Raw genomic sequence first — 12,199 nt, 5'->3', positions numbered from 1 at the left:
ATACCAATCACTATCTTGTATTGAATTTAATGGTCATTATCTCTTTAGTTTCTTTTTTTATTCACTGTGGAAACATATACAACATAAATCTTCCCATCCCAACTCCTCCCAAGCATACCATTCAGTGGAATTAATTAAATCCACAGTGTTGCTGTACCCTCACCACCATCCTTTATTGGAACTTTCCCTTCACCCAAAACAGAAACACTACACTCAGTTTGCATTAACTCCCCGTTACCCCTACCCCCAACCCCTAGAAACCTGTACTCTGGTTTCTGTCTCTATGAGCTTGCACATTCTGTGGTATTTTCTTTGTCATTACCATAAGGCTCAAATTCAACATCCTAAATCAATAATAACCTCATTTTTTAAAATTATTTTTAATTCAGTTTTATTGAAATGTATTCACATACCATACAATCATTCACAGTGTACAGTTGTTCACAGTACCATCAAACAGTTGTGCATTCATCACCACAGTCAATTTTTGAACATTTTCATAACTCCAAAAAAATAAGAAAAATAAAAGTAAAAAAGAACACCTAAAACATCCCAGCACCCCCCATTTTTCATTTAATTTTTGTCCCCATTTTTCTACTCATCTGTGCATACACTGGATAAAGGGAGTGTGAGCCACAAGGTTTTCACAGTCACAGTCACACCATGTAAGTTACATAGTTACATAATTGCCTTCAAGAATCAAGGCTACTGGGTTGCAGTTCAACAGTTTCAGGTATTTCCTTCTAGCTATTCCAATCCACTAAAAACTAAAAAGGGGTAGCTATGTAGCATATAAGAATATCCTCCAGAATGACCTCTTGACTCCATTTGAAATCTCTCAAACACTGAAACTTTGTTTCATTTGACTTCCCCCTTTCCATCAGGAAGACTTTCTCAATCCCACAATGTCCAATCCAGGCTCATCCCTGGGAGTCCTGTCCCATGTTGCCAGGGAGATTTACACTCCTAGGAGTCATGCCTCACATAGTGGGGAGGGCAGTGAGTTTGCTTGCTGAGTGGGCTTAGAGAGAGGCCACATCTGAGCAAGAAAAGAGGTTCTCTGGGGGAGACTTTTTTAAAATTGTTTTATTGAGATATATTCACATACCATATAATTATCCACGGTGTACAATCAACTCTTCACAGTACCATAACATAGTTGTGCACTCATCACCCCAATCTATTTTTTTGAACATTTTCCTTATGCCAGAAAGAATAAGAATAAACAATAAAAGTAAAAAAGAACACCCAAGTCATGCCCCCCATGCCACCCTATTCTTCATTTAGTTTTTGTCCCCAGTTTTCTACTCATCCATCCATACATTGGATAAAGGAACTTTGATCCACAAGGTGTTCACAATCACACTGTCACCACTTGTAACCTACATAATTAAACAATCGTCTTCAAGAGTCAAGGCTACTAGGTTGCAATTTGATAGTTTCAGGTATTTCCTTGTAGCTATTCCAATACACTAAAACCTAAAAAGGGATATCTATATAGTACATGAGAATGCCCACAAGAGTAACCTCTCAACTCCATTTGAAATCTCTCAGGCACTGAAACTTTGTTTCATTTTACACCCCCCTTTTGGTCAAGAATATGTTCTCAATCCCAGGATGCTGGGTCCAGATTCATCCCTGGGAGTCATATCCTGCATTGCCAGGGAAATTTCCACCCCTGGGAGTCGGGGCCCATGTAGCGGGGAGGACAGTGAGTTCACCTGCCTAGTTGGTTTAGCTAGAGAGACGGGCACATCTGAGCAACAAAAAGGTACTCGGGGAAACTCTTAGGCACAATTATAAGCAGGTTTAGCCTCTCCTTTGCAGTAACGAGCTTCATAAGGGCAAGCCCCAAGATCAAGGGCTTGGCCTACTGAATCAGCCTACAAACCTCAATGCTTGTGAGAATATCAGTAATTCCCCAGGTGGGGAAGTTTAGTATTTCCACATTTTCCCTCAGTTCCTCAGGAGAGCCCTGCATATAAATTTTTACTCTGCCCAATTATGTTGGGATGTATCAGGATTTCACATTAACCTGTACAAACCTACCATATCTCACTTCCTATTCAAAGTTCCATGTAATTATTGTGTTTGCATAAACTGACCGTACAAGTTATTTAGTGTGCTGCAGAAAATTAGATCTTGCACCAAATGAACATCCCTTCTCTTGGTCTCCCACAGAAGTTGAAGTTTTAAAACACAATCAATATTGTCCTTCACGCTTTGGCCTGATTTGCCTTAGTCCCAACCACATCAACTTCATTCATTACCTTTAATTGAAGTCTGAACTCTTTTTCAGCTTTTTTAACAGTTGTCATATGAGGTAATACCAACAGTCATAGCTGCCAAACTCTAGCTCTGAGTCTCAGGTGTCACACTAATACATGAAGTTCCAGGAACCAACCAGGTTATATACAAGAGCTCAGCATCTCAGAATTTAGAGATAGCCATTACAACTCAGGAATAGATGTGACTGCTGTAAGAGCTTACAATTTAGGGACCTTTACAATAAGCGTTCCCCTGATAACCTGTGCTCTAAGATTCAGTTCTCAAAGTTTACAAATTATAGTTAGTCCATATTAGTGACGTGTTATAAAGTTTGTCTTTTCGTTTCTGGCGTATTTCACTCAAAATGCTGTCCTCAAGATCCATTCACCTAGTTGCATGTCTTACAACATCATTCCTTCTTGCAGCTGCTCAATAATCTATTGAATGCATACCCCACAGTTCACCATCCTGTTCGTCAGTCAATGTACCCTTAGGCCACCTCTGTACATTGCAAATTGTGAATACTGCCGCCATAAACACCAGTGTTTATGACCCTGCTCTCAGTTCTTCCCAGTATATACCCACTAATGAGAGTATATTCAGGACCTTATGGCACCCACAGACTTAGATTCTTGTGAAACCACCACACTGTCCTCTAGATGGGCTGCAATGTTCTACTTCCCCACCAACAGTGAAAAGGTACATCCCTCTCTCCACATTTTCTCCAGCACTTGTATTCCTCTGTTTTTTCCCCCTGCAATTTTATAGATATATTCACATACCATACAATCATCCACAGTTTTACAACCAATTGTTCATAGTATTATCATGTAGTTGTGCATTCATCACCACAATCAGCACTTGAACATATTCATTGCTCAAAAATAAAATTTTTAAAAAGAATAAAAAAGATAAAAGAAAAAATAAAAATGAAATACAATAATAAGGTCAGACACCACCACCACCACCAAGAATCCCATACCCCTCCCTTATATCCCTCTTTTACAGACATTTAGCTTTGGTATATTGCCTTTGTTACATTTAATGGAAGCATAATACAATGTTATTGTTAACTATAGATTCCAGTGTGCATTGATTATATTTCTTTCCCCAATACCATTCCTTTTTCGGCACCTTACAAGGTTGACATTCATTTGTTCTCTCACATGTAAAAACATTTTTGTGTTTGTAGATTTAATCACCATCACTGACCACCCTAGGTTTCATTAAGTTATACAGTCCCAGTCTTTATCATCTATCTTTCCTTCTCATATCATACACAACCCTATCCTTCCTCTTTCAACTTTACTCACAGACATCTTTGTTCAGTTTACTTACAATATTGTGCTACCACCACATAGTATTCTGCTATCCATTTCTGGATCTATAAAGTCAATCCTGTTGAACATTCTATATTCCTTCAGCATCAAATACCCAATCTCTACCCTCTCTCTATTTCCTGATAACCTGTGTTCTCTCTCAGCTTTAACTCTCACAGTTTGCTCATTAATGTTAGTTCATATTAGTGAACCATACAGTATTTGTCCTTTTGTTTCTGGCTAATTTCTCTCAACATAACATCCTCCATGTTGTTATATGTTCCTGACTTCATTCTGTCTTACAGCTGTGTAATATTCTATTGTGTACATAAAACAGTGTTTATCCATTCCTCTGATGATTTGGGCTGTTTCCGTCTCTTGGCAATCGTGAATAATGCTGCTATAAACGTTAGTTTACAAATGTCCATTTGTGTCTTAGCTTTCAGTTCCTCTGAATATATACCTAGTAATGGAATTGCTGTATCATTTAGCAAATTTCTACTTAGCTTCCTGAGGAACTGCTGCACTGCCTTCCAGAGTGGCTTCACCATTCTACATTCCCACCAACAGTGAATAAATGTGCCTCTTTCTCCACATCCTCTTCAGCACTTGTAATTTTCTGTTTTTTGTTTTGTTTTGTTTTGTTTTTTCATAATGGCCACTCTAGTAGGTGTGAGATGGTATCTCCTTGTGGTTTTGAATTGCATGTCCCTAATAGCCAGTGAAGTTGAGCATCTTTTCATGTTTTTGAGACATTTGTATTTCCTCTTCACAGAAGTGTCTGTCCATGTCTTTTGCCCATTTTTAAATTGGGGTGCTTATCTTTTTGTTGTTGAGTTGTAGAATCTCTGTATATTCTGGATAGTAAACTCTTATCTGATATGTGGTTTCCAAATATTGTCTCCCATTGCATTGGCTGCCTTTTTACTTTTCTGACAAAGTCCTTTAGTGTACAAAGTGTTTAATTCTGAAGAGATCCCATTTATCTATTTCTTCTTTTTGTTTTGTTTTTTGTTTGTTTTTTAGAACTTTATCAAAAAATAAAAAAAAAACATTTCAAACAAAACAAAGGAATAAGAAAAACAAATACCCTAAAATAACTACATTGCTTCCAACATGTTCCTACCATACTCCAAGAAAATTAACAAACCATAGTCATTCCTGAGCATTCCCATATCATTAAGATTACCCTCAATATCTTATCTGTTCTTATTAGATTACCGTTCCCCTTTCACTAGTTACTGTCTATCGCTAGGTCCCCTACATTCTACAATATAGGGGGACCTAGCAATAGATAGCAACATTTTTTACAGAGTTCACATTAGTGGTAACATACAATCTCTCTCTTTTTTGTGTCTGGCTTATTTCACTCAGCATTGTGTCTTCAGGGTTCATCCATGTTGTCATATGTTTCATGACCTCATTCCTTCTTACTGCCATGTAGTATTCCATTGTGTGTATATACCACATTTTGTTTATCCACTCATCTGTTCAAGGACATTTGGATTGTTTCATCTCTTGGCAATTGTGAATAATGCCGCTATGAACATCAGTGTGCAAATATCTGTTTGTGCCACTGCTTTCAGATCTTCTGGGTATATACAGAGAAGTGAAACTGCTGGATCATAGCGTAACTTGATATCTAGTTTTCTAAGGAACCACCAGACTATCCTCCAGAGTGACTGTGCCATTATACAGTCCCACCAGCAATAAATAAGAGTCCCAATTTCTCCACATCCTCTCCAGCATTTGTAGTTTCCTGTTTGTTTAATGGCAATCATTCTAATTGGTGTCTATTTCTTCTTTCATTGCTCATGCTTTAGGTGTAAGGTTTAGGAAACCATCTCCTATCACAAGAGATTTAAGATACTTCTCTACGTTTTCTTCTAAAAGTTTCATGGTCTTAGCGCTAATTTTTAGGTCTTTGATCCATTTTGAGTTAATTTTTGTGTGTGAGATAAGGGTCCTCTTTCATTCCTTTGGAAATGGATATCCCGTTCTCCAAACACTATTTAAGAGGCTGCTCTGTCCCAGTTGCTTTGGCTTGACTTCCTTATCGAAGATCAATTGTCTGTAGATACAAAAGTCTATTTCTGAACACTCAATTCGATTCCATTGGTCGGTATCTCTGTCCTTATGCCAGTACCATACTGTTTTGAACACTGTAGCTTTGTAATATGCTTCAAAGTCAGGTAGTGTGAGACCTCCCACTTTGTTCCTCTTTCTCAAGATATTTTTGGCTTTTCAGGGCACCTTGCCTTTCCAAATAAATTTGGTTATTGGTTTTTCTATTTCTGCAAAGTAAGTTGTTGCCTTCCCGATAATTTTGATTATTGGTTTTTCTATTTCCGCAAAGTAACTTGTTGGGATTTTAATTGGTATTGCATTAAATCTATAAATAAGATTAAGTAGAATTGACATCTTAACTATATTTAGTCTTCTAACCTATGAACATGATATGGTCTCCCATTTTTTTAAGTTCTTGTTTGATTTCTTTTAGTAGTTTATTGTAGTTTTCTGTGTATAGGTCTTTTGAGGCCAAGTATTCCTAAATACTTGACTCTTTTGGTTGCTATTGTAAATGGAATTTTTTTCTTGATTTCCTCCTCCTGTTGCTCATTGCTTGTTTATAGGAACACTACTGATCTTTGCATGTTAATCTTGTAGCCTACCACTTTGCTGTATTCATTTATTAGCTCTGGTAGATTTGCTGTAGATTTTTCTAGATTTTCTACAAATACTATCATATCATCTGCAAACGGTGAAAGTTTTACTTCTTCCTCTCCAATCTGGATGCCTTTTGTTTCTTTTCATGTCTAATTGCTCTAGCTAGAACTTCCAGCACAATGTTGAATAACAGTGGTGACAGTGGGCATCCTTCTCTTGTTCCTGATCTTAGAGGGAAGGCTTTCAGTCTCTCACCATTGAGTATGATGTTAGCTGTGGGGTTTTCATATGTTGCCTTTATCATACTGAGAATGTTCCCTTCTATTTCTTTCCATTTTAGTGTTTTCATCAAGAAAGGATGTTGAATTTTGTCAAGTGCCTTTTCTACATTGATCAAGATGATCATGTGGTTCTTCCATTTTGATTTATTGATGTTGTGTATTACATTAATTGATTTTCTTGTGTTGAACCAGGCTTTCATCCCTGGAATAAATGCCACTTGGTCATGGTATGTAATTCTTTTAATGTGCTGCTGGATTTAAGTATTTTGTTGAGGACTTTTGCATCTCTATTCATTGAAGAGATTGGTCTAAATTTTCTTTCTTTCTTTTTTTTTTTTTAGTATCTTTGTCTGATACTACAGTCATAGAATGAATCTGATTCTATTTATTTACATCTACTATTTTTTGTTGTTTTTAGCCTAGCTAAGGGTCCATCAAATTTATTTTCTCAAAGAACCAACTTCTGCTTTTGTTGATTCTCTCTGTTGTGTTCCTCTTCTCAATTTCATTTATTTCTGCTCCTAACTTTGTTATTTCTTTCCTTCTGTTTGCTTTGGGGTTAGTTTGCTGTTCTTTAGCTCCTCTGGGTGAACAGTTAATTCCTCAATTTTTGCCCTTTCTTCTCCTTTAATATAGGTGCTTAGGGCAACAAATTTTCCTTTCAGCATCACTTCCTTCTGCTTCAACCTCTAACATTTAATTAAAATGTTCAGGAACAGTCTCAGCATCACAAAGACCAACACATAAACCCATCCCTGTGGATTCTGTGGGTCCTATGGCCTGTGATCAGAAAGAGCCCACATGAATTTCCTGTTCAACAAAATCAGGAACTGGCCACATGCACAGGTCCTTCTTCCACCAACATTGGACTGGGGACAGGGACGTTTGACCCCTCTGTTCTATTAATTATCACAAACATAGATCTACCTGTTTATAATACATCAGTCAACATCACAGGCAATGTTTGTCTCCCTGTTTTAAAGAAAACAAACAGTTCAACCCATTTTGTTCCAGGCACTGTCTTAGCTAAGCAGGTGAGGTTTACTACTGCGTAGTGGGAGAACTTTCTGGATGCAAATTTGGCATGTGTTTGTTCATGCTCACTAATGATGTCCAGCATAGGCTTTAAACCAGGAGGTCATGGAGGCAGCCAGGAGAAGATCATCCCACCCATGCTACCGCTCATGATGGATGGGGATGCCTGGGCACTTTGGCTCTGGAAGTCTTCCACGGGCTGGGAAGGGATATTGTAAACTGGGGGCTTGGCAGATTCTCCCACTCCCTGCCCAGGTCCTTTTCCTCCTCACTGATGTGCTCATCTCCACTCTGATTGGATTCTCCAGCAACTCCAGGATCCATAAGTTCCATGGGCTCCTCAAGGTCTGCTGGCACTTGGAAGGATGTGACTACCTAGGGGTTCAGAGTTGGGTCCAGACCAGTTACATTACGTTTCTGAGGGTATGCAGTGGCTGTAATTGATCCAAATTTACATGCCAAGAAAAGCAAAGGTAAAGGATATTTGTATTCCATTTCTTTGCTACTCGAGTAAATTTCTGACTGCTGAGATTTTCCCCCACAAAATCACTGTTGCACAGTTTTGGGGGAAGATTTACATTGAGTACATGTATAAAAATGTTGACCAGTTGAGTTGCATTGCACAATGCAGCACTGATTGTGTAAGCGGGATTATTATGCTGCATGTCAGGCCCCTGCATTGTTTTCTTCTCTTCCACTCAATTCTAGTAGGCAGAGTAGTTAGTCCCTATTGTGAGGGAGGCTAGTCCAAGGCCCAGTGATGCTAATGCTGGTGTCTCCCTTCTACTTTGCCCATAGGTAAGTTGTCCTCCTGGGCTTGGCAAGCTTGCTCAGGGTATTGGAGGTCAGGGCATGGTCACTTTCTGAAGACAGATCAGCGGGATCTCTCACAAAGGTCTCAACTGGAAAAATGACAGACGTGAGCTCTAATACATGAGATCGCTGAAGATATGCCAGACTCATAATGACTTTTTAAGTCCATGTTTGTATGTTTTTCCACAAGGTCACCAAGTTTGTGATTGTGTCTCTGATTCTTCTCCTTTTGTCTCTTGGTGCTGTTTGTGCTTGACTGTAGAGCTTCTGATTTTTTTCCTTAGTTGTGAGAGGGCCTTCAGAATTTTTCTTCATTTCTTCATTTCCTTTGCATATTGTTTGTTTCAGTTGTTCAATCCTCATCTTGCAGGACATTATTTTCCTTCTCAACTCTTCTGTTAATCCATTTTCCTTCCATAGCTTTTAACACTTGTTTTTTGAATTCTTCTTGCTTGACCATAAGTCCATTTAACCTTGCCATCTTGTCACTAAACCTCTTAACAGTCGCCATGACTGAATTAGAAAAAATCACTGTTCTGGACACATTTTGCACAAGTCAGCCTCCAGTGAGTGGTGTTGCATAGCCAGCACCACTGGACCCACATGTACAGCCCCTGGGCCTCTTCTGAGTCTAAAAGGTACAGAGTCAGTGCTAGACCACTGTTCACTTTTCTTCATTCTTTCCTCCTTCTACTGGATGCTTCCAATATCTTATCTTCAAATTCACTGATTCTTTCTTCTGCCAGCTACAACCTGTTTAATCCTTCAAGGGAATGTTTAAATTTCTGTTACTGTAGTCTTCAGCTCTGTTTCATTCCCTTTCATAATTTCCATCTCTCTGTTGCTATGCTCCTTGTTTTCATCTACTATTTTCCTGATTTTCTTTTGTGCTTTGTCCATGTTTTCCTTTAGCTCTTCTGAGCTTATTTAGGGCCATTTTTTAAAAGTTTCTGTCTGGACTATCCCAGGTCTGATCATCTGCATTGATGGTTTCTAATGCTTTAATCTCCTTTACCTGAGCCAATACTTCCTGTTTGTTTGTTTTGTAATCTTTTGTTGAAACTTTGACATTTTGATATTTTAATGTGTTATTCCTGGAATCTGGGCCCTGAGGTGTCTCTCCTTATTGTATCCAGCTAGTATTGTAACAGAGCTTTCTTTGCCAGGAGCAAACAAAAAAAAAAAAAAAAAAAAAAGGAAAAAATACCTTTCCCAGTCTGCAGATTGACCTGTTCAAGTGCTCTCCTTCAGAGCTCGTCCGTTCAATGAGTTTAGAGAATAGCTTCAGGTCAAAGCTTAGGCACCTCCCTGTTCCTTTCTGTGCATGTGTCTTGTCTTGGGCATATGCATTTGACCCTAGGAATTTCCCTGTTTATGGTGGATGCGAATGTCCCCTCTAATGTCCTACAGCCAGCAGTCCCTTCCCCTGACAGCCACTTGCCTGCTTTCCCACAGTATCTGCAGGAGCCCTGTGTGCTGCCTTCAACATGTAACGTGCATGACAAGTTCTGGGACAGTGAATCCCTTAGGCCCCCACCAGACACATTGAGCTAGACATACATGCTCCCAGTATGTGCATAAGGGCATTCTGCTTCCTCTGGAAGTGGGACCAAGGATCTGCTTCAGCTCCTTGCAGAGCTGATGATGAGGTGGGTTGGGGGGTGGTCAGCCAGGGTACCATGAGATCCAACCACTTTGGAGTGGGTTTTTTCTTTTTTTGGTGGTGCTCTTTCTGTTACTGCAGTCCTTTGACAGTTTTCTGGAACATTGAGAAAAATGCTTTTGCTAGTTCTTACTAGTTGATCAAAGCTCTTATGGGGGGACAGAGCCCCGAAGCCATCTCTGCCATCTTGATGAGGGCCCCCAGGATTCTTTCGCTGTATGATTGGAGTTATATGTAAGTCATCTTGATACTTGAGACTATTAATGTTTGCAAATGCTGAAGTAATAAAATATTTATCAAAATAAAATCCATTTTATTACTACTATATATTTTAGAAAGAGCAGATATTTTACTTGAGATAGTCTTTTGTATCTTAAGATCATGTAGGGCTTCAGCTAAAATTTATTAACAGATTAAACCTTTTTATTAGGCAAAATTATTTAAAATCTTTTTATATTTGTACTTGAAAAGATATAATGTATTCTGCAGGATGTTTAGCTTTTCTCCATTGTTCTCTCTAAAGTAATTTTTAATTCTTTGGAATCACTAGCATACTCTAGAACAAGATTTTATGATTACACTTATTTTTTCTCTGTTTCCCTCTCTGTTTTGGTATGTAATCTGTTCCTCTTTAATCTTGGGACCCAGGTAGTTTTAGGCAGTTTGGAAGATAGATTTGTGGATTTGTTTAACCTAGAAAAATTGTTCATCAATCACTTCTTTTCTTGTGACAACCATGATATCTCATTACCCTTTCTCATTCTAAACATGGAGAGTTCAGGAATATAATCATTAATGAGAAAGAAGTGGAAGGGCAAATAGATTGTCATGTAATTAAATCAGAATATACTTGTGTAGCTAAGTCAGAATAGCCTCCTGAGGTTTTTTTTTAATAATTCAATTTTATTGAGATATATTCACATACCATGCAGTCATACAAACTGTACATTCAATTATTCACAGTACCACCATATAATTGTGCATCCATCACCAAAATTAATTTTTGAACATTTTCATTACCACACATACAAAAGAAATAAGAATAAAAATTAAGGTGAAAAAGAACAATTAGAGTAAAAAAGAACACTGGGGTTTTTTTTTGTTGTTGTTGTTTTGCCCCCATTTTTCTACTCATCCATCCATACACTGGACAAAGGGGAGTGTGATCCACATGGCTTTCCCAATCACATTGTCACCCCTCATAAGCTACATTGTTATATAATTGTCTTCAAGATTCAAGGGTTCTGGGTCGTAATTTGATAGTTTCAGGTATATACTGCTACCTATTCCAAGTCATTAGAACCTAAAAAGGGTTATCTACATTGTGCGTAAGAGTGCCCACCAGAGTGACCTCTTGGCTCCTTTTGGAATCTCTCAGCCACTGAAACTTATTTCATTTCATTTTGCAACCCTCTTTTGGTCAAGAAGATGTTCTCTATCCCACGATGCCAGGTCCAGATTCCTCCCTGGGAGTCATATTCCACACTGCCAGGGAGATTTACATCCCTGGGTGTCAGATCCCACATGGGGGGATGGCAGTGATTTCATCTGCCCAGTTGCCCTAGCTAGAGAAAGAGGGCCACATCTGAGGAACAAAGAGGTATTCATGAGGAGACACTTAGGCACAATTATAAGCAGGCCTAGCCTCTCCCTTCCTTTGCAGTAACAGTCTTCCAAAGGGCAAGTCCCATGATTGAGGGCTCAGCCCATCAAACCACCAGTCCCCAATGTCTGTTAGCACATCAGCAACCATCGAGGTGGGGAAGCTCAACACCCCTGCTTTCTCCCCCAGCAATGTTCACATTAGTGGTATCATATAATATTTCTCTTTTTGTGCCTGGCTTATTTTGCTCAGTATTATATCACAAGGTTCATCCAAGTTGTCGTATGTTTCATGACATTGTTCCTTCTTCCTGCTGCATAGAATTCCATTGTGTGTGTGTACTACATTTTATTTATTCACTCATCTGTTGAAGGACATTTGGGTTGCTTCCATCTCTTGGCAATTGTGAATAATGCTGCTTGAATGTTGGCATGCAGATATCTGTTCATGTCACTGCTTTCAGATCTTCCGGGTATATACCGAGAAGTGCAATTGCTGGATTGAAGGGTAACTCTATATTTAGTTTTCTAAGTAACTGCCAGACTGTCTT

The 12,199-nt window shown here is 38.7% G+C and overlaps 1 pseudogene; it reads right to left on the bottom strand.

The window, feature by feature from the left end:
• Positions 1-7,638: 7,638 nt before the first annotated feature.
• LOC119506792 lies at positions 7,639-10,064 on the bottom strand (annotated as a pseudogene).
• Positions 10,065-12,199: the final 2,135 nt, after the last annotated feature.

This window comes from Choloepus didactylus, chromosome 12 (assembly GCF_015220235.1).
Source record: "Choloepus didactylus isolate mChoDid1 chromosome 12, mChoDid1.pri, whole genome shotgun sequence".
Taxonomy (NCBI): domain Eukaryota; kingdom Metazoa; phylum Chordata; class Mammalia; order Pilosa; family Megalonychidae; genus Choloepus; species Choloepus didactylus.
This window is presented reverse-complemented; position numbering and strand designations above follow the sequence as displayed.